General features: G+C 31.3%; 1 pseudogene; it reads left to right on the top strand.

Moving 5' to 3' along the window:
• The first annotated feature begins 7,868 nt into the window (after window positions 1–7,868).
• LOC120135671 overlaps window positions 7,869–24,568 on the top strand; it is a 55,128-nt pseudogene continuing 38,428 nt past the window's right edge.

Here is a 24,568-nt window from a genome sequence, read left to right as displayed (position 1 = left end):
AACATTGAAATTATTTTCATTCAAATGCTTTTACAAAAGCATAAATAAATTTAAGTACCCCAACTATGCAATTATTATACTTAAATCACCAATCATTTCAATCTTCCCAAAATAATCAATTTCACATCTAACACTCATTTCAATTCTCAAACAACAATTTCCAGCATTCAGACAACTCGTACTACCTTTAAAGAATCATTATAATGTATTGATACACACACTGGAATTTAATTACGATTTTTCTATTGAAAACTAGACTCGAATACGAATCTATCCATATAAAGAGCTCCTTCTAATTCATTCTGTAAAATTTATGGTGAATTTTCAAAGTTCACCAACAGAATCTGTTTTGTACAGAATTCTGTTGTCCGACTTTTCTGACCTTTCCTCAGTTACAAATTCATATATATTTGTATACAACTTGAAATGGATCCCCGTTTGTTTTAAACAAAACTAGATCCATATATGAACACAATATATAAAAATAACCTCCAAATTATATTTATATATTTTCTGGTGAATTTTCGAACCTACTGTAATTCCCAAAATCTAAACTGTTTTTCTTTAACCTCATCCTTATGTTCTTCATCAATTCATAGAACCAATTCTTTAAAATCACTTAACTCTTCAAAACCCTTAAAACACAAGAATCAAAATCCCCTTCATCAACTCAAGATAGATTTGAACATGAAACCCTAGTAATATTCATGTCAAAATGTAGAGAATTGAAAGTAGAATATTTTTCCTAACCACACTTAGTCAAATTCTCAAGAAATAGCTTCAAAATTGAAACTAAAAATGCTTACCTTTCTTCCTTGAATGTGCCGGCCCTTGGAGGAAGAAGATGAGCTGAAATTGCTCATCCATGATTGCTTTTTATGATATATTAATCCAACACATGCTTAATAATATATCATAATGGAATTTTTTTATTCCATTCAATAAGAATTTCCATTATTGCCCTTAATGAATCTCGAAAATCACCATAAAACCAAGCCATCTGATATTACAAAGTCAAATATAATTTAATTTGACTTTGACCTACGAAAATGCCCTGAAATTTTCAAAACTTGCGTTTTAGTCACTAAATTTCACAGTTTCGGTTAAATCTGAAAATTTGCACATTTCCAGACCAAATTTCTCTGATATAAAATATTAAAATAATATTTCCAACCATTTTATAACATTCTTCAAATTTTTGTCAAATTCCAATTCGATCGGAATTTACCGATTTCTTACCGGCTTTAACTCTTTCTTTACTAAATTTCAAATCCAACAATATGATTTCTATAAAACTCCACTCTCAAGAGTAAACCATCTATTTATGGAATAAAATTCTTTTTGGGAAATTATCACTTAATTCCCTAAACGTTTTCCCAAATTTTATACTTTTGCCATCAAACTTCCAAAATTTACATTTTGGTCATTATCTAAATTTTTGGGGTATTACAGGTGGTTTGAATAATATGTAAATGGATTTGTTTTTTTAGTTTGGGTCAGGTTTTGTAATGGGTTGAATAGAGGACTCGAGTTTGTTGGGTTAGAAAAATGATACTTACATCAATAAATAGTACCTTATAATCACCTTAATTATTAAAAGAATGGTTAAAAATCAATAAAAATAATGAATTACTTTTATATAATATAAAATATAAAATATTTTTTATTAGATAAAATTAAGATGAAGTCTGCACACGTCCAACAAGACCAATTTCTTGACTTCCATAAATAAGTCGATTTTTATTTATTTTCCCTTTAATATACTTGGGTGTAAGGTTTTAGATTTGAAGGGACAACTAACACAAGATTACTGAAGTAATGTCTTTCTCTAAAACGAGGTTTAAAACTATATTTTTTTTATATTTCCCGAAATATATATTTTTACACAAATTTCAACATCTGAAATGATGTATGAACAAATACATTAAACAATCCGATCACTATATAAAAGCTTACATAATTCATATGAGAGGTTTGTTGCTGCTAGATAAACCTGGCTATGTTAGTCCAAATGATGTATCTACCCTATTTGGTGACCTAAATTTGGTCCACAAATGTAGTTGAGGGTCTATAATTTACCTGAAGGATGAATTAAACAACTATTGTCCTCTGCTACAAGCATGTATGTGGATGCAAATGTCGTTTATAATACCCACTCCCTCCACTCCTGTTTCTTTCCCAGCCAAGAATGTAAAAAATATAATTATATTTCATGTTTTATAACGTATTGCATTAGTTTAGAAATTAAAATATCAATCATATCCATGGTGGTTGTTCCATAGTGATTACAATATTTACTAATAACTAAGAGAAGATGAATATTTTGAAATAAAAAATTCTCTAAAGACATCGATATTAAACCTTTAGGTATCAAAATCCAACGTCTAATATCGGTGCTCAAAGAATCTTTTTGTACATCAATATTTAACTATTATGCTTTAATAACTAGTACCTCAAATTAATATATTTACAAATCTTAATATTTAAAGGACTAAAATAAATAAAAATAAGAAATAATTCAAGGCTTAAGAAATCAATTAATTTGACAAAGAACGCTTATAAGTATCAATATTGTGTTACATTTAAAAATCTTGAAAACTAATCATAAATTTATGACATATGATACCTTATATATGTATCGATATCATATCAGATGAAACTCAAAATAAGGAAGTAAAATCTATTAGTACCTGATAGGTATACCCTATATTAAGGTATCAATACACATATGCATAATTTGACCTCTTTTAAGCCACAAGAAATCTCTAAACACTATCTCAAACGTCAAGCAATCTCTAAGAAAAAACCTTAACATAATGTAGACCAAGGAATATCCCAACAAGCAAGCACATACAAGAGTATGTTCATTCACTTGGACTTAAAACATACCAAAATTACATTCAAACTAATATTCTAGTTCATTTAATGAATTTACCAAATATTACCATTAGTCATCTTAACTTGGCTTAGTTTACTATTTTATAATTTAAAACATGTATCATTCCATTCATTACTCATGTAACTTACCTATAAACGTGAAAAGCTAAATCATACACAATATAAACACTTAGGGTTAACATATATACATATTATAATTTTAACATTGCAATCAATACATTAAAATGGAAAAAATAACTAATTTAGCATAAATATTATTTATATACAAGTCAAACATGAACAAACTTCATTAAGTACATAAAATAACCCAAGTTTATATGTCACAATCCTAGGAGTTTGGAAACAAAAGAATTTATACGGATAAGAGCTGAGAATTGATTAGTGAGTCCTAAAATGTAATATAGAGCACTCTATCACGATGGAAGTCCTACAAAATAGTTAAAAAAATAGAGTGAGCCTCCAAAAATTTAGTAAGGTAGTCAAAATTTAAACAAAATATATCATAACATTCTTAACCAAAGCATAATAATTTAGACATAACATTCATTGAATCATCTTGATATTTCATAACATTTTTTGAACAATAAGTTACATGAACAAAGCAAAGTATTTGAATGTATTTTAGCCTAATGGTCTCTTAGTAGTCTATAAATATTCAAATCTCACATGAACAAAGCAAAGTATTTGAATGTATTTGAAGAGTTTTCCAACTTAGTCGAACTTTTTCAAAAACACACTCGGTCATTTTCATGCTTTAGATTCAAGTTTCCAAGGATTTTTGGCTCAAAGGATCGATCTCCTAGCAAATGGATAGATCCCTTTGACCAAAGGATAGATCCCTTGGATTTAAATTTTTTTTGCATCGATCCCTAGAGGAAAAGAATATATCCCTTCACAAAAAGGATCGATCCCTCGATGAAAAGGATCGATCTCTTTCCCTTAAAGGATCGATCCCTTTCTTGCAACAATCGAATAACTTAAAAAGAATCGATATCTTTTACCAAAGGATCAATCACTTGTGCATTAAATTATTGATTTTGGTTGTAGGCAACAACTATAATGACTCTCACAAGATCCAAATGACTAGAATTGATTAAGAAGGTATAAATTGAAGGTCAAAATATCTCAAGGTCAATAAGAATCATATTGAACCAACCTACCAATAACAAAGTATTCTTTTGTGCTTAATTTATCAAATTCTTTGTTGTAAACACACTTGTGAGCTACATTGTTTATTTTGCTCAAGTGTGATTTAGGTGAGAGCTTATTTGTTGCAAATCTAGTGGATGTGAGAAATCCTTAGTGTGGATGTTAAGGTAGTGGATGTAGACTTTGGTTGATAAATTCGAATCACTCTAAATCATTGTGCAAAATTTTTTATTTTTGATTGCTTCCACCAAATCTTTAAAAACCTAATTCATCACTCTTGATATATTTCGATTGTTTGTAAGAGCTAAAATTAGTGTCAGAATGGATCTCAATCGATGGTTTAACAATCTTGAGAAGGTCCTAAGAGGCCTCTATCAACTTCTATAATCAACAAAGAAAGATGATTTCCACCTTTGACTTCTACTACATTGAAGATTCACAACTGATCAACTAGCTACCATATTTCAATGGAGCAAATTATGCCTACTAGAAGAATATAATGATTTTCTTTATTCAAGAAAACAATCTAGAAGCTTGGAACTCCATCATGAAGGGTTACTTTACTCCAACTATTGAGATGGAAGATTGAAGTGAAGAAGAAAAGAAGAAGTTCAAACTCAATGCCAAGGTAATGCACAATTTATATTTTGCACTAGGTCCGAATGAATATGGAAAAGAATCCTCTGGTTCAAATACAGAGGAGATTTGGGACAAGCTCCAAGTTACTCATGAAGGAACCAATGAAGTGAAGGAAACAATAATCAGTCTTCTCAAATGAGACCTTTAAGATGAAACTATATAAAAATATCAAAGTTATGACGGATAAGTTCTCTGTAATTGTTAATGGCCTTAAGGGATATGGAGGGATCATCCCTAATGAAAAAATTGCGAGGAAGATAATTTAATCTCTTCCAAAGTCTTGGAAATCAAAGAAAACGATGATCATCAAAGCAAAGAACCTAAATTCATGATGAGAGTTTAATATTACACATTTTTATTATTATTTACCTTTCATTTAACACTTGGATATTACTGATTTATCTTTATTTTAAATTTATTTTGGACAGGAACTTCATTGTATTAATTAGCCTAAAAACTAGTAGATTTTGACGGTCTATTCAGCATCTTATAGAAGACAAACAGAACTTCCTTGAAAATTTAATTTGGAATTTACCTAATACAAAGTTATTTAGAAGATGAAGAAGAATTCAACGTGAAAACTTAAATATTTATCTTTTGTGATAAACCTTTTTAATTTAGGATTTTTAGTTTGATTATTTTATTATTATTTAATTTAAGAATTAATTATTTTATTATAACTCTTATTAGAATTTTTAGTTTAATTATTATAGGAATTAATTATTTTATTTGCTTAGAACTCTCAGGTTATAAATACCCTTTAAGTTCAACAGTTGAAACTCATATTGGAATTTATTTTCCATGATTATTTATTGAAGTTCTACTTTTCTTTCATATCCATATTTATTTCTTTATTTTCTTTTCACAACACTAAGCATGATCCAATCCATGCTTGGATAAACTTCTACTTAGCCAAAGTTTTTTAAGAAACTCAATTCCGTTCGTGATAATTTAATCTTGATCTTCATACCTTCAGATCGTATTGTTGATTCTCTAGAAACTAGGAGTGACAATCGGTCATTCTCTTAAAAATTATTACTTCTTCAACTCAAAAGGTGCACGTTGATTTGAAGAATATTTTGCTTGAATTTTGGAAGTCGGATTGCTTGGTCGTAATACAGCTTCCTGTGAACAAACTTAGTGGCAGTCCGTTAAAGGGAACCAAGATCGAGTTCAATTATTGGTGAGGCACTATAACTTGAGTCGGGCTTTTCCAGAATTTAAAGTTATTTTGGATCTAACAACGTAGACATGGCTAGACCAACAAAGATCGGATTTCACAGATAGACATAGAAATTTTGATTAACCGGAGAGAAGAGTTAGCAGCAGGGGTTGACCCTTGTTGACTGTAACCGATATACATCACGAAGGGAAAATTTTATTTCGATGATCGGTCAAAATTGAGGCTAAGCAAAACCTGAGGCTATACTATCTTTATTGAATTCTTCTATTACTTTATTTATTTTCTCATTATTATTTTTATTCAATATTTATTTATTTTATTCATTTATTTTTATTAATTTTAAATCCCATTTTTTCTTGTAGTTGATTCAATACGAGAAACAACATTATCAAACTTTCTTAGTCCATGTGGATCGACCCTACTTCTCTACACTACTTTGTTTGTTTATTTGAGAATTAGGAATTATTTTTATTTGGCAAATTCGACGCTTGTCAAATTGACGCCGTTGACATGGACTTCGACAAATTTATTAATATTGTTTCTTATTTTGATTTATAACAAGGAAATATCTAGGTGAACTAGCATATTGGGTACCTGAGATCGAAGCACTAACTCGAAGAATACACGCACGTACACTACGAGAAAGGCGACAACAACAACAACCATAACTTAATCTAAAGATACACTATAACGCATAAACCTTCTCTGAAGGCAAATAAGACTTCCAAGAACCAATTCTAATGTTTCAACAGAGAATCCAAGAATTAGTTACGGCACCTATTGAACTAACACCGTTATGCATCATATTCCCTCATGGAGAAACACAATTTGAGCTCAAAACGAGGTTAATTCTTCTTCTCCCTAGCTTCCACAGATTACCAAGTGAAAATCTGCATTAGCATCTCACCGAATTTCACATGGTTTGCTCCAACATGAAAGCACAAGGAGTATCTGAGAATCAGATTAAACTTTGTGCTTTCTCGTTTTCTTTAGCCGATTTGGCTAAAGATTGGTTATTTTATTTACCACTACATTCTATTACTACATGGACTGATATGACTCGACTTTTTCTTGATAGATTCTTTCCTGTAACGAAATCAAGCGAATTAAGGAGAAGTATCTTAGGAGTTTTCCAAAAAGATAATGAGTCACTTTATGATTATTGGGAAAGATTCAAGAAGCTCTGTGCTAGCTACTCGTAACACGTATTAACTGAACAAACTTTTCTCCAATACTTATATGAAGGCTTACTTCTTATATAGTTGAAGATAATTGACGCAACAAGTGGAGGAGCTCTCGTCAACATGACTTTCTCCATGGCTAGAAATATAATTTCTACTATGGTTGCAAACTCTCAATAGTTTCGTCCATCCATTGAACCATCACTGTGGGTTCACGAGATAAGTACTTCTAGAGGATAAAATTGATAAGTTAACTAATTTGGTTCAATCTCTTATTGTAGGTAAAACATGACCAATAAGGTTATGTGGAATCTGCATGATGCCAAATCCCCACAGACTATTATCTAATGCTTCAAGAAGATACTACGGCTCATGTGGATGCAGTGGGAAGCTTTATGGAACCTACAGAGACCTCACAATCCTCTCTCCAACACCTTAAATCTGGTGTGGAGAGATTATCTAAATTTTAACTATGGGAAGAATTCGAGACTACATCATGCTTATCAATCTAGGTCACATCCACTTCAGCAGTACCAGTCGCCAAAGTCATCATTAGAATCGATTATGGAGCGACTATCAATATTTCAGGAGAAGTTTCAGAACCAAACCGAAGTACATTTACAAGAGTTGGACAAACAGATGAGTCAACTGGCTCAAACCATAGGGTGATTGAAGTCTCAAGGAAGTTACCATGGCAGACAGAGCATAATATGAGGCAAAACATCAGGGCCATAACCCTTCAAAGTGGCACTATCGTTAAGACTGAGCCACCCAAAGCAGTTGACGCAAGAACCCATAAGAATAAGAAAGAGTAAAAAATGTCAGTTCCATCTCCTACGTCATCCCTTGCGTCATCTTTTTCACCATCTCCCTATATCATTCCACCTCTATTTTCGTCGAGACTAGTTAAGTACGACAAAAAAGTCGAGGAGAAAGAGATACTTGATGTTTTTCGTAAGGTTGAGATTAATACACCTCTCATTGATGTTATTAAAAAAGTTTCACAGTATGCCATATTTTTAATGGATCTTTGCACGAACAAAAGAAAGCTTACTGGGAATGAAAATGTAAACTTAGGTGAAAATGTTTCTGCCGTCATTCAATGTAAAATTCCACCTAAGTACAAAGATCTAGGTATATTTGCTATTCCATGTAAAATCGGTAAGGTCGGTATAAAACGTGTTATGCGTGATTTAGGTGCATCAATTAATGTTATGCCACTTTTAATTTACAACTTACATGGTGTTGATCATTTGAAAGAAACATATGTGACAATTCAACTCACCGGTAGATCCGTGGTTTCTCCTGAAGGAGTCATTGAGAACATATTGGTTAAGGTAAATGACTTTGAATTTCCTGTATATTTTTAATTCATTGACATGGAAGATGACCGTTCAACTACTTCATATGAATTTTACTCGACAGACCATTCTTAAGCACAACTCATACTAAAATCGACATTAGAAGCGGGATTTTCACAATGAAATTTGATGGTGAAGTTGTCAAATTTGATATTTATAAGGTGATGAAATATCCCAACTCAATGGAAAATATTAGTCTTGTTGATGTTTTAGAACCTATCTTCGATGAATTTACGGAGACTATTTTTTGTGATGAATTGTGTAGGGAATTAGAGGAAGTCGATGATAAAATAAGGGAGTTGGAAAATATTTCTTTTGTTTATTATGATTTGTATCTTACTCCCTCAAAAACTAAAATGATACATTCTATTTTGCAGGCACCAAAATAAAGCTAAAACAATTAGCAAATCACTTGAGCTATGTTTTTTTTGGGGGCAAGAGCAACTTTTTCGGTTATCATCTCAAACAAACTTTCCATGAAGGAAAATGAGGATTTTCTTTAAGTTCTAAAAGATCATAATTAAGTGATCAGATGGATAATTACTAACATCAATGGACTCAATCCTTCAAATTTCATGCATAAAATCAAAGTCGAAGAAAATGTTAAGCCTTATCGTGAAGGTCAGAGGTGCCTAAACCCTCTAATGATAGAGATGGTTAAAAATGAGATCCATAAGCTTCTTGACGCTGATATGATTTATCCAATTTCTAATAGTAATTGGGTAAGTCTAGTCCATGTTATCCCTAAGCAAATCCAAGTTACAATATTTGAGAATTCAGAAGGCGAGTTAGTCCCCACATGTGTTTATAATGGTTGAGAGTTTGTATCGATTACAGGAAGCTGAACTCTTTAACTAAAAAAAAGATCATTTTATACTTTCATTTATTTATCAAATGATTGTAAGTTTAGCCGGAAAGTCTCACTATTGTTGTCTTGATGGTTTTTCAAGTTTCTTTCAAGTCCATGTGGCACCAGAAGATCAAGAAAAAAACCACCTTTACTTGTCCATTTGACACTTTTACATATTGTCGGATGTCATTCAGTCTTTGTAATGCACCAACCACTTCCCAAAGGTGCATGATAAATATATTTTTTGATTACATTGAAAAAGGGATCGAAGTGTTTATGGTCAATTTCACAGTTTACAGTAAATATTTTGGCTAGTGTTTGTTAAATCTGACAAAAATCCTAAAGTGATGCCTTGAATTAAATCTTGTTTTAAATTATTACAAATGCCATTTTATGGTTGATAAAAGATTAACTTTAGGCCATGTTGTTTCTTCTAATGGGATTGCAGTTGATAAAGCTAAAACTGACACGATTCGCTGACTTCCATACCCCACGACTGTGAGAGAGATTCGTTCATTTCTTGGTCATGCAGGTTTCTACCGGAGGTTTATCAAGAACTTTTCTAAAGTAGGACAATCGCTTTGTAATTTATTCCAAAAGGATAAGATATTTAACTTCGATCCAGAATGCAAAAAGGCCTTTAATTTTATTAAGGACAAGTTGATTTCAAATCTCATAGTTCAACCACCTAACTGGGATTACCCCTTCGAAATCATGTGTGACGTGAGCGATAGGAGTGTAGAAGCTGTGTTGGGACAAAATATCGAAAAAGAATCGCACCTCATCATCTTCGCATCCAAAACTTTGGATGTGACTCATCGAAATTATTCGACAACAGAAAAAGAAATTTTTGCTATTGTTTTCGCTTTAGAAAAAAATCGCTCTTATCTTCTGGGAACTAACATTATTGTTTTTTTTATCATGCAACTTTGAAATATTTTCTCAGTAACAAGGAGGCGAAACCACACTTAATTCAATGGATTTTACTCATTTTGGAGTTTAATTTAGAAATTAAAGAGAATAAGGGCTATAAGAATTTAGTTTGCTGATCACCTTAGTCGATTACCTATCATGGTAGATGATGCACTGATAAAAGAGGAATTCCCTGAATAGCATTTGTATTTGGCGCATGGTGCACTCCCATGGTATGAATATATGGTAAATTAGTTGGCTACATGAATACTACCTTCATATCTATTACGTTCTGAGGTAAGTCGAATTAAACGTGAATCCCGATTCTATATATGGGATGATCCATACCTATCGAAACAATATTCTGATCAGGTAATTCGACGATGTGTAGTAGAAAGTGAGGTAAATTCTATACTTAACTTTTTTTATTCTTATTCCTGTTGAGGTCATTTTGTTCTGAAGCGAACTGTACATAAGGTATTGGAATGTGGATTTTTCTGGTCTACTGTTTTTCGTGAAACATATGTTTTTTGTAAATATTGTTAAAAGTGTCAACGTACATGTAATTTAAGCAGAAGAAATGAAATGCCCCTTAATCTAATTCATGTTTGTGAAATTTTTGATGTGTGGAGAATTGATTATATGAGACCTTTCATTTCATCTTTTGTGAATTGTTACATTCTCCTCACTGTTGATTATGTGTCTAAATGGGTAGAAATTAGAGCTACTCGTAATAATGATGTTAAAACCACTGTCAATTTTCTAAAAGATTTTATTTTTTCTAGCTTTGGCACACCGAGGGCAATAATTAGTGATCGTGGGACACATTTTGTTAACCAAATTGTTGAATCACTTATGAAGAAATATGGCATAACTTAAAGAATTGCTATAGATTACCATCCATAGATGAATGGACAAACAAAAGTTTCGAATCGAGAAATCAAGTCAATCCTTGATAAAATTGTGAAACCAAATCAAAAGGATTGGAGCTTGAAATTAAACGATGCCTTATGGGCATATCGAACCACTTATAAAGGTCCTATCGACATGTCCCCATATCGCTTAGTCTTCGATAAACCGTTTCATTTTCTGGTTGAATTAGAACACAAAGCTTACTGGGCGATTAAAGAATGCAACATATAGATGGATACAGTTGGTGAAACTCAAAAACTTCATATCAAAAGCTTGAAGAAATACGAAGGAACGTCTATGACAATGTTAGGATCTACCAGGATAAGACAAAAGAATTTCATGACCGAATAATTTCTTTTAAATCTTTTTTATTGGGAAAAATGCTTTTCTTTTTAATTCTAAGCTGAAAATTTTTGCAAGAAAATTACGTACGAAGTGGTAAGGACCTTTTTTCGTGACTCAAGTTTTTCCAAATAGCACAGTTGAAATTCAAGATGATTCAGGAACTTGTTTCAAGGTTAATGGTCATCGTTTGAAGCCTTTCTTTGAGAATCATCAAGCTTGTGTGATCAATGAAATCATTTTAGAAGAACCTGTAGTCTTTACCAAGTCGTTGAGCTAACGATGTTAAACAAAAGCTCTCTAATGGGTGGCAACCCATTTTATTATTTATTTTATTTAGTTTTTTGGTATTTAATTTTCTTTATATTTTTAGGCACACTAGGTATTTTGTGATCGAAATCAAAATTATGGACATGACGTTGATTCGAGTAAAGGTCAATGTTCCTATACCACTGGACAACCCACCGATGCTAGACATGGGGTATTTCTATTGCTTCTCCTTTATTTTATTTATTTCTATTGGAACAATACTCTTTAGGTTTGGTGGTAGAGTGAGAATTTCACCTTATTTATTCATGTTGATTTGATGAGATATCTCGATTCTTATGACTATTGATTGCTTTGGTTAACTTGTTAGTTTTTTCATGATCCATTGTTTGCAAGCTTGAGTTGATCCTATTATGCATGAATATTGATTTGAGTTGATGAAATAATTTGATGAAATCTTTAACCTTGTGGTATAATTGTTAGTGTTTCTTAAATATGAGCTTGTGTTTGTTTTGCTAGTGATTGCTTTTATCTTCAGGTGTGTAACTTTGTGAGGCGATTGTGAATGGTAGATCGTTTGAATGTGATCAGATTGGAGAACTGAGGCAAGGTGCTTGGGTTTCTTTTGTTTTCCATCTTGTTTCCAATTTAAAGTTTCGATGATGAGTCGAGACTACAGAGTTAAAAAAATAGAGAGAAGTGTAAAAAGGAAGAAATTTCAAAAAAAAAAAAAACAAATCAAAATAAGAAGAAGAAGAAGAAGAAGAAAAATAAAAAAATGAAAGGAAAAATAAGCTTTTCAAAAAAAAAGAGTGAATGATACAAAAGGGGAGAAAAATAAAACTCACACTCCGCCAATCACTTATCATGAGGAAACTAAACTTGGTTTGATTTCGTGTCAGAAGCAAATAACAAAAGCTCTACATATTTTCCTCTTATTCATTTGGTTAATTGTTGTTTGTTGGATTGTTCTGTCACTTTTGTTTGATTATCTTGTCTAACTTCTTCAATCTATGCATATACTTGAGATTTTATATAAACTTATGAGTGAACCTTTGGTGAATGATGGAAATTGGAATTGATGTATGCTTAATGACAAGCATTGAATAAGTGAGGGGGAATTTGATGAGAGTTTAATATTACATATTTTTATTATTATTCACCTCTCATTTATCGCTTGGATATTACTAATTTATCTTTATTTTGAGTTTATTTTGGGCAGGAACTTCATTGGATTAATTACCCTAAAAACTAGTAGATTTCAACGATCCATTTAGCGTCTTATAGAAGACAAATAGAACTTCCTTGAGTATTTAATTTGGAATTAACCTAAGACAAGGTTATCCAAAAGATAAAGAACAATTCAACTAGAAGACTTAAATATTTATCTTTTTTTAAAAACTTTTTTAATTTAGGATTTTTTGTTTGATTATTATATTATTATTTTATTTAAGAATTAGTTATTTTATTAGAACTCTTATTAGAATTTTTAGTTTGATTATTATAGGAATTAGTTATTTTATTTTCTTAGAACTCTTGGGTTATAAATACCCCTTAGGTTCAACAGTTAAAACTCATATTGGAATTTATTTTCCTTGGTTATTTATTGAAGTTCTACTTTTCTTTCATCTCCATCTCTCTTTCTTTATTTTCTTTCATTATATTCTTTTCGCAATGCTAAGAATGATCTAATCCATGCTTGGCTAAACATCTACTTAGCCAAAGGTTTTTGGGAAACTCAGTTCCATTCGTGAGAATTGAATCTTGATATTCGTACCTTCATATCATATTCTTGATTCTCTGGAAACTGAGAGTGACAATCGATCATTCTCTTAAAAGTTATTACATCTTCATTTCAAAATGTGCACATTGATTTGAAGATTGTTTTGCTTGAAGTTTGGAAGTCAGATCGGTTGGTCGTAATTCGGATTCCTGTGAACAAACTTAGCCGTGATCCATTAAGGGGAATCAAGATCGAGTTCGATTCTTGGTGAGACTCTATAACTTGAGTCGGGTTTGTCTAGAATTTAAAGTTATTTTGGATCTAACAGTGATAGACACGACTAGACCTACAAAGATCATATTTTAGATATAGACTTGGAAATTTCGATTAACTAGAAAGAAGGGTTTGGCTTGGTTGACTATAACCGACATACATCACGAAGGGAAAATTTTATTTCGATGATCGATCGAAATTTAGGCTAAGCAAAACCTGAGGCTATACCATCTTTATTGAATTTTTATACTACTTTATTTATTTTCTCATTATTATTTTTATTCAGTATTTTTATTTATTTACTTTATTCATTTATTTTCATTAATTTTTAATCCCTCTTTTTTTTTGTAGTTGATTCAATTCGAGAAACAACATTGTCGAACTTTCTTAGTCCCTGTGGATCGACTATACTTATTTATACTACTTTATTTATTTATTTGAGAATTAAAAATTATTTTTATTTGGTAAATTCGACGCTTTTCAAGTTTTTCACTCTTGATGAGCTTATTGGTTCCTTGCTAACACCTATGTTCCTAGTTTTTTTTTTTACTTTATTAGTTTTAGGGACAAAATTGCGAGTTTTTGAAGATTTTAGGACATTTTTTGAAATTCTTGAAAGTTTCAGGACCTATACTTGAATTTGGCCATCTCTTATCAACTAATAAATTAGGTGGTTTGGTGGGATTGAAACTGTAACCTAGAGGTACGAGTGCCTCTGCCCCTGCCACTGCCACTAGACTAGAGGTACTATTTTTTATTTATTTAATAAAATTCTCTTTTATATTGATTCTGGACTAGATTTTATATCCCAAAACTCTTTCCCCAATCAGAATCTAGTTAAATCCTAAAAATAAAAATCCCTAATTGTTGTTAAGCCCGTCGCCCTTCTCTGCCTATTGTCTCCGTCTCTTGCCAACTGTGATCGTCACGACCCTCACCAGTCCAGTGCCGCCTTAGCCCGACCAATACCCCTCTAGCCCTTTCTTGTTAAAAGTCATCGTTCACCATTAATTATCGTTAGAACATTTGCTCAAGATTTTACTTCATCCGATTTAAACCAATCCCGACATCTATTTTTGACACTACCGGCACCAAGTGAACCGACTCAAGGTTTCTCTTCATTTGATACTGGAGGTGTCACCGTCGTCTTTGCCGTCAGAGGGGTAAGCAACGAGTTAGTTTGGTCGTTCATGTTCCGTAACTTTCATCGCTTTTCATCGTGAAACAATACATGTACGAACTTCTCGAATGATCTCCCATTCTTTAAAAGTTGGTCGTCATTCCACCACCAGAACCAGCACACATGCCCCACGTGACGTCCCTACACGTGGGGTTGTCTGCTAGCCAAGCTCCTTCTAGAAAGCGATATGAACTGGTCTAGACCAGTTCGTGCGGAGCTGTTTGAGATGTCTGGATCGAGCCAAGTTGAACCGCTTGGATCACGCTGATCTGAGCTGAGCCGAGCTATTTGGACCAGGTCGAGTCTATTCGATTCAGGTCGATGACTGACTGTTGACCAACCATTGACCAATGTTGATCGATCGATGAGCGGGCTATGACTTTTTCGGGACCATCTATCCTAACATTTTTTAACGTCCTGAATTTGATTTTACGATCTATTTTGTCAAATTCGAACACTATAATATTTTATTCAACGTTTAATCTTATAATTTGATTTGCTTTCTCAATTAAGTCTTGTTTTTCATGTAATTCATTTTTCCATGTATATGAGATATTTGGTATGTCGAATTCAAGGTCAAGAGCGATATAATGAAGTCTAAATAGTCGATCAATATAGCTCAGAAATTGAGGTGATACTTTACTTTTTTTTTTGAATACTTTATGGTACACATTAATAATTGGTAAATACATGAATGAGTTCAATTCATATTGTGATTATCATTGATTGATGTAAACCTATCATGATTACGGTAAAAAATTAGTAAACCGAATAAGAATCGGATGACTCACATAAGGAATTAGAAGACTGATAAGAAATAAATTCAAGTTCAGTGTTTAATTAGTCAATAACCGTACGATATTTAAATTATGATTATTTTCATTAAAGGTTTTAATGTAAAAAATGCTTAAGGAAGAAATTACAAAAATATCCTTGGATGTAAAAAGACAAGGATTGTCTTTGAAAGTAAAAATTACTCTAAAAAGACATACTTAATCCGATAAAACTACTAGTGCACTATTAAATGCTTGATTTGTTTAGGAAACTCCTGATAACCAATTTTAACCTCTGTGATGGCAAAAGACTTATAAGTTTGATTCTTGAATAAAAACTTGAAGACTAATTTACCAGAAGTAATACATATGACATAATTAATTGAAATGATTTAAATACCCTTGAAATGGAAAAGGGCCTATATCTCTCTGATAGTGAAAATAACATAAGAATTCATTTTTGACTTGATAGAAATACAAATTCATTGATTAAATTCTTGATATGATTAGAGAAATCATGATAATTAATTCTTAACCTTCGAGATCGCAAAAATACTTGGATATTCTATTTCTAAATAAATATTTGAAGACCAATTTTTCAGAAGTACTCTATATACCTGAATTGATTGAAATGACCCAAATACTCTAGAACTCTGAAATGACTAGAATAATCCTCGAGCACTGAAACAACCTAAATACCCTCATGACCTAGAAATAAGTGGATGCCATTGGATAAATTTTGGAAATACCGATAAACCTAAATGTTGTAATGTCCCTAAATGTTATGGAACACAATCCAAGCATGCCAATCATTCTTAATACTTTTACAATACAAAAATAAATAATATCATCGAAATACCTTATCGTATCTTCAATATTTGTTCAATGGTGATTCTAAAGGTTATTAGTTTAACTCGTGCAATCAGTATTAAGAAGTGAATATTTGTGAAGGATATCAGTCTGAATGATTGGTGAGTATCGTAATGTTGGGGTCTTTTTCATTTGGTTTGACAAAAAATCTTAATAATTCGATATAAATCCTAAATATTGAAAATTTCCATTTTACCGTTATTGGGTTAAATTACTTAGATTTCTTTAGGAATCAAAATGTATAAAATTCCCTATAGCTTGAATAATGGAATCACTTCTGTTATGTATGAGTTTAAATTAGTTCTGATGTAAGATTAGTTGAATACTTTCTTGGTGTATTTGAAACCGAAACTTTCCTATAGCAATAATTTCTAAAGGTCTGATTAAATCATGTAGCAATCAAACCCTTTTAGTAGGATTTTTTTTTGAATTCTGATTAACCTGTAGAAGTTCTTGTTTCTCTTCCTAATAATCACTACATGCCTTCAGAAAATATCTGAATCCTCTAGTGTGTTCCGTATGCACATACATATTTTATCTGATTTTAAAAGTATGGATCTGATATTTAAAATAAAAAACATGATCTCTGATCTCTATTTTCTGATACAAAATATATATGGCTCCTGATTTTTTATATTACTGGTACTGTCTGAAACTATTTTATTAAGGTACTGTTTGGGTAGGATTTTGTAGTTTTGAGGTTTAGCTCTGATTAAGTTGGTAATTCCTTACGGACCTAAGATGACCCTTGGGTAGGCTATTAGTCCTCAAGGTATCCATTGTGCACTGGTCTAGGATAAGTCCTTATTGATGTAGTTTTGAAGAACTGCATATCGCTATTCGGGTGGATGATATTACTGTTTTTTTTTAAATATGGTTTACTGAAATAAACTAATATTTATGGTTTTGTTGGAACAAACTAGACTCACCAACTCCATCTTATGAATCTATCTCTCTGAATGTTTTATCTCAACTGCTGGTTTTCTGATTGTTACTTGAAAAATTAATTTGTGAAATCTCAACTCATCACCATGATTTGTATATTCTTAGTAACTAAAGAAAATTTATGTTTCACCATATATATGCTTGGCCTTTAGCATCTTTTGGTAATTATGTATTACTAAGCTCCCCAAAGCTCACTTTTGTACTTATCATTTCAGGTTAAAGGAATTGAACCTGTGCAGTTATTAACATCTGTAATGGGAGTTCCTTTGGTGTTTCTCGCAGAGTATGGTACATGTATAATTTGGGGGCATGTAGGTCATATTTGTTTTTATACTTAGTCTAAAACTTGTATGGTATGATGTATGTTTGAAACTTGTGTTTATTTCTAATTTTTTTAACGGTTTTTAAAAAGTTTATCAAAATTTTTATTTTTCTCATAACTTTTTACCATAGGTAGCTTCGGTGGCCCTACTGTGACACCTCATATCAGATTAGGTCACTTGTATCAATTTGAGTGTGTTACATTGATGGTAAAAGAGGAAGAACAAGAAGAATGAAAGAAAGCAGAGAAGAAAGAAGATAAAAAGCGAGTTGGTGTTGCTTTAAGATCCTCTACACACAAAGAATGTAATTTTGATGAAGAGTATGATGAAGAAGATGAAGAGATGACCAAGCTCTTCAAAAGACTTAAATGATTCATGTCATCCAAAGATAAAAAGATGATGCATAAGTCAAAGAAGGAAAGAGATCATATCATATGCTACAATTGCAAACAATAATGACATGTAAAGTATGATTGTCTTCACTTGAAGAATGAACTAAGTAAGCTAAAGAAGAAGGTTTTGTTAGTACTTGGAGTGATGAAGACATCACCGATGATAAAGATGATGAAGTAGCCAACCTTTTCCTTATGCTCATCTAAGAATATTCAAATGTATCATCTAACTCAAATGAATTAAATTCATATTCTTTTGATGAGTTATAAGATGGTTATGATGAATTGATTTTGGGATTTGAGACCATGAATTCCAAATATAAGAAAATAATTTCTAAGTTTAAAACTAAAAATGATTCTTTTTAAAAAATAAAAAATAAATTTCAAAAATCAAAATGAAACCTTGAAAAAGGATTTAGATTTTTCAAAAATTAAAATTGAACAATTTGAAAAAGAAAATATTGATTTGAAAAATAAGCTTGAATTTTAAGGGAAAAAAGAAATTCTTTCTAAGAATTCATCAAAGTCAATAATGGAAAAATGTTCACATTGTCATTATCATGGTTATACATCACATACTTGTCCTATAAAGAATATAAAATTTTACAAAATTAGATAAGTATGTGTTCCTAAAGGAACTAGGGCATTGAAATTAACACTTAAGGGCCCAAAGAAATTTGGGTACCAAAATTCAAATAAATATCTCTTGTAGGTGTATTGGAGCAATGATGAGTAATGTTACGCAAGGTAGAAGCTCTATACACACTAAGGAAGGAAACTTGAAGAAAGGAAGACTTGACGAATCAACCTTCAAGTGGTAAAAGTTTTTAATTTCATGGTCATTATGTAATCATTTATGTTTATATTCATGATTGAGTGTCCCCACATAATTCTTAATTGCAATTAGTTAGGAGGAGTTGTTATTGCACAAGTTGCATTTTTATGGCCTAATATGCTTATGTTGATAATTTTGGCCTTAAATTTGAAATATTTGATTATTGTTATAAAATCATTTTATCCATACTTTATATTGATCATATGTGTTGATTTTGAGAATATGATATTTCAATGTAGCAAATTTGAAAATATGCATGTTTAGGACATTTAAAGCCATTGTATGTTTAGGTGACTTAATTTGGATTTTATTAAAGGAAATTATGGACTAAATTAATAAATAATAAATATTTGTATAATTTGATGTTTCAAGTTGACATTCATGAACATTTAGTATCTCTAATTCATTAAAAATTAATTTCCTATCAATAATATGACTTATGTTGTATCATATTTGAGTTAAGTGTCATTTAATTCGGTACATGAAGTAAAAATGAAAATTTCTAGAAAAAGGATTGATCGCTTTAAATAAATGATCGATCTCTTGCATTTTCCAGAAAAAGGATCGATCCCTTTACAAAAAAGAATCGATCTCTTTTCTAAAAAGATAAATCTGTTTAGGCCAAATTTTTGGGAAAAAGCTATTTTAAGAATATTTGAGTGTATATCTTATCCCACTAAGTCATATTTCGAACCAAAATCTCCAAAACACCCAAAACTTTGAATTTCAACAAATCATTCAATCTAAATCTATTTTTCAAGGGATTATCATGGAAAAATAATCATTCAAACATTCTTTCAACAAATCATTAATCATTTTGTATGAATCAACATCTTTTGATAAGATTTTTCAAAAATCCTAATTTTTTCAATTTTTAAATTCGGACAAAATTTGGTTGATTAGGTGGATTAGAGAGCTTATTTAAATTGTATATCACTTGTTTTCATGTAAGGAGTATTACCCATTGCCAATTTTTCCGCGAAGCACAAACTTTTATCTTACACCCACAAGGTGTTTGATAAAATTCCCCAACTAAAAACTACCATTAACCCATTCAGCCACACCCACTTTCCAAACCCAAAACATCGTTTTAATTCTCCCTAAAATCTTTTTTAACATCCTTCAAACATCGCTTTTGGCCCAAACTGAATTTTTCATAAATTGTTTTTCAAAATGCCTAAGAAAAGACTATGGCTTAGAAAGGACAATCTTGAAGAAACCCTTATGTTACTTCCTGGATTGATCATTATTTTAAAAGCTCCAAAACCCGTGAGAAATATGATTCTCTTTTTACATATTGTTCGATTAAAGATACTCGAAAAATTGATTTTCAATTTTGAGACAAATTGGGTTGAGATTTTTACTCGAATGCTCATGTGTCATCCGCTACTCAAGATGGTACCATTATTCATACCATTGTTTTACACCTTATGGATCATCCTTTCATAATCACTATCGACCTCATCGCCCAACCTTTTGATCTTCCCCTTATTGACGATGATAATGAAAATACCACTTTCTTCCCGCTATGTGTCTTAAAAACAATAGACCAACATTTTCTCTCTTCATGATCTCTTGCTTCATATTATCATCACTCATTGCATTCGTACTCCATGAAATTCTTTATCGTATGCGAGAGTGACTATTGGTGGTTGCATTGCATTAAAAAATGTCACAAACTCCACCTTACTGGTATAATCTTCCATGAAATTGTGGGTATGATCAAGTCTAAGGCTCGACTAAACCTTGAGTATAAAGAGGCACTTTTTCCATATGTTCGATCTTTTTGGTATCGACACTTCTTACGAGCCTGACACGTTCCCTTCCAACGATAATATCATTGGTAGTATTACCATGACAAATATCAACTATATAGAGGGGCCTGAGGGAGCCATACGTTAGGTCTGTAGCCTCTACGAAGAGCATGGAGATGATGACAATGATAAAGATGAGCAGATAGATAATGCTCATGATGACGATGATGTACATGATCTTTAATACCCTATATCTGGCCACGTAGGATGGACTAGATATTCTGAGTATACATTAGATTTCGATAAAGTCGGATAAATAAAAAACCCTAATCATACGAACTAAGAAGAAGGAATTAAAAATAAAATTCATAATGCAATAAAAACAATGATATTTTACATAATTATGCTTACAACTATCATACAAGCATGCATCACAAGATAAATACTATTAACTATATAGGGGTAAAATAGTCCTTTCACATTTCATTATTAAGTTTATGGAAAATTTGAAATTTAAAATTACCAATATGAATTATTATTCTTTAATTAGCCACATGCAAAATTTCAGCTTAATCGAATGTCATTTTTAGACCTAATTGATCATGCTTAATTTAAGGATTAAAACGTAAACTTTCAAAATATGAATATAAAAAAATATGAAATTGAAGTTTCCATTATGAAATTAGTGATATTATAGTCATAGAACAAATTTCAACCAAATCCGACTTAAAAACCAATATTTAATTAAAAAATCAAGTTCTATACAGTATTGAATACATTTTAAAGTTTAGGGACCATCCAAGGACTTAGAGAACACGTTAAGTCTTTAATGAATGGAATTTTACCTATTTTTATCGACCACACAATGAAGCGATCAATGTTTTCACGAGGAATCGATCATTTTCAAAATAGTAGTTAAACATTTAGAAGAAATTGATCTCTATTGAAAGGGATCGCTTCTTTTTCAAAGGGATCAACCCTTTTTCAAAAGGGATTGATTGTTTTTCTGGAAAATGCAAAAAATTCATATAAAGCTACACGAACAAGCCACCAAACTTCCATTCTATTGATCCTACAATCTATGATCATTCTTGGACACATTTAAACCACTTAGAAAATTTCAAAACACATATGTAACATGCTTCATTTCATCATTTAACATACCACATGAGAATTTAGCATAATACATCAACATTTTCATAACAAGTCAACATAACCACAATTCACCTAACCATTTTGTGCATTATTGATCATTTCATGCATACTAAGGGCTTAACATGTGATGTTCACTTAATCTTACTTGTTTGAATGATCAAAAGATCAAAACAATTAATTAAGGCATATAACATCATTTGGTCACTTAAGGTATACTTGAACATATTGTATAACATGTACTTCAACATCAACAAATATCATTCCACTATTTACTCAAGAATCAAAGGTTATTATAGGTTGTTAAAGTTTAATTATACATGAATAAAAAGACATCAACGTAAATCATCATATATCCTAATTAAGGACCCCATATTGCATCAAAACAAAATCAATATAATGCCCCAAGTCTTGCGTTAATAGTTTCAGGCTAACCAGAGATTCATTTAGTCAAGCCTATTAGGTCTAGGTGAAACTTGTACCAAGTTACGGGTGAACTTGGGCTAGGGTTATGCCCAAGTGTTAGAAAAAAATGGGGAATTTTAATAATGAAGTATAAGTAGAAGGGCCAAAAGGTTAATTTTATCCTTTTTTCAAACAAAGGCTGATTTGGTTTATAGAGGGTGATGCAATTTGCTTACCCACTCTCCCTTTTTCCCTTATTTCTAGCTCTCGTTGTTCCTACTTCATCTTCTCCATTCTTATAGCTCTTCATATTCCAACCATTATGAAAAGGTGGAAACTTTTAGAATCTCAACCATATTTCATATTTTCTAAGGTAAGAAACGAAATCCCAACTTTCCAAGCTTTCATCGAAGCCTCCTATTTTGAGTTTTGGCCATGTGAATGTCTAGGTGGGGGTTTAAGTTGGGTTTTGAGTTTCCTTAGTAACCTCAATCCATTTTTAGAGGTTTAAAATCATATTTCTAATCTTTTTGAGCCTTTAGATGAGTTAGTAACTCATTTACCTTGACCTTGATTAGTGAAAGAGGTGGGAGAAAGCTCCAAGGCTAAAGAAAATGATAAATTGACCCTTGGTCAAATTTAGGACATTTCCAACAGCTAGGGAACTAAGGTAACACATTCACAACTATTTCATACCATTTGTGAGTCAGTAAAATGCATCTAGCTATTGAGAATTGAGTTGTGAATCATGAATAAGCGTCCATGGTAACTTTAAGCATTTGGTGTTTTTAGCATGTATAAAGACCTACTATGACCTCTTCTTTCATACATAAAAATTAATAAAATTTTTGTAACACCCCATACCCGATCCAAGAGTTCGAGTTGAATACTTTAGCGTAAATTAGGTTCCAATTGTGTTGGAATAGATCAGGATCCACATTACACACATTACTTGGAAGCAAACAAATTAAAATCTCTTACTATTCATCACACACAATGTTCAATGTAACTAACATGAAATTGAATCTCAGTTAAGCATAAAAACATTACATTTAAACATTTAGGGGTATTTTGGTCATTTCACCTCGTATAATAAATCAACAAGTTAAATCACCCAATTAAGGTTATCACATGTAAAACATTGGCATAAGGAAGTATCACACAAATATTTCATACCAATCATACATCTGACAATCACTCAATCGATGATACAAGATTAGGGACCCAAACATAAATATGCATAACTTACGTACCAAATAATAACATGCAAATGAGTGTTCCATTATGCAACTAAGTGTGTTTAAGAAGTGATAACTCAAACCTCATCAAATTTTCAAATTAATTGTGTTTTTACTATCTTTGTTTCCAATTTTCATTAATATTCTTTCTCAATATTTTTCTTTTCCTTTTTGTTTTGAGTTTGTTTTAATTTTGTTTCCTTATTTTCTTCTATTGTATTTATTTATTATTTCATTTATTTTGGTCATTTTATTTTAATATTTATTTCCTTTTCTTGTTAATTGGATTTATCTTGAGTTTCTTTAAATATTTTATATTTTATTTTTATTTTTAATCTTTTCCTTTTTAATTATTTGTAGTAAGACACCCATTTTTATTTTTTTATGATTTGTTATTTCGTATAATGCTCTTGTTTATTTGTTTATCTTTAATTTATTCGTTACTTTATTATTTTTATCTGGTATCTGTGACTTTTCTACCTTGTTAATGCAGATTAGATCCAAATTTTTATTATTTTTATTCTTTAAAAGACCCTAATTTATTTTGTTTCGTAGTAAACAATTCTCAAAGGTAAGTAATTCGAATATTCACTTTAAATTCTGGCATAAACTTTAAAATTTTGCGATTAAGACAATTGGTAATCATGTTGGTACCGAAAAGGAAAATGAGGGTGTTCATCGTTCATTGTTTGTAATTGGTTCTTGAATCTAAAAATTCTCTGGTAAGAAGTAGATCCGGTAAATGGGTAAGTATTAGGTATCTGATCTACCTACTTAAAAAAAAATCGGTGGTGACTCCATCATATCAATCCAATTCATAACGCGAACCCATGACCACCCAAAGGACCGTTGCGACAGCTTGGCAACTCTGCTGGGGACTTTGAAAGTCAGGGTAAAATCGATTACTAATTGTCTTCTTAGGCAAAAACTGTAAGTTTAGGTTTTAATTTATTTCCGATCCCTTTTTATTTATCTTTGATTACTTTATTTTTCAAATAAATAGTTGTATTG

Source organism: Hibiscus syriacus, unplaced genomic scaffold (genome assembly GCF_006381635.1).
Source record: "Hibiscus syriacus cultivar Baekdansim isolate YM2019G1 unplaced genomic scaffold, ASM638163v2 tig00110610_pilon, whole genome shotgun sequence".
Taxonomy (NCBI): Eukaryota; Viridiplantae; Streptophyta; class Magnoliopsida; order Malvales; family Malvaceae; genus Hibiscus; species Hibiscus syriacus.
The sequence above is the reverse complement of the archived record's forward strand: the minus strand, read 5'-3'. Positions and strand labels throughout refer to the sequence as shown.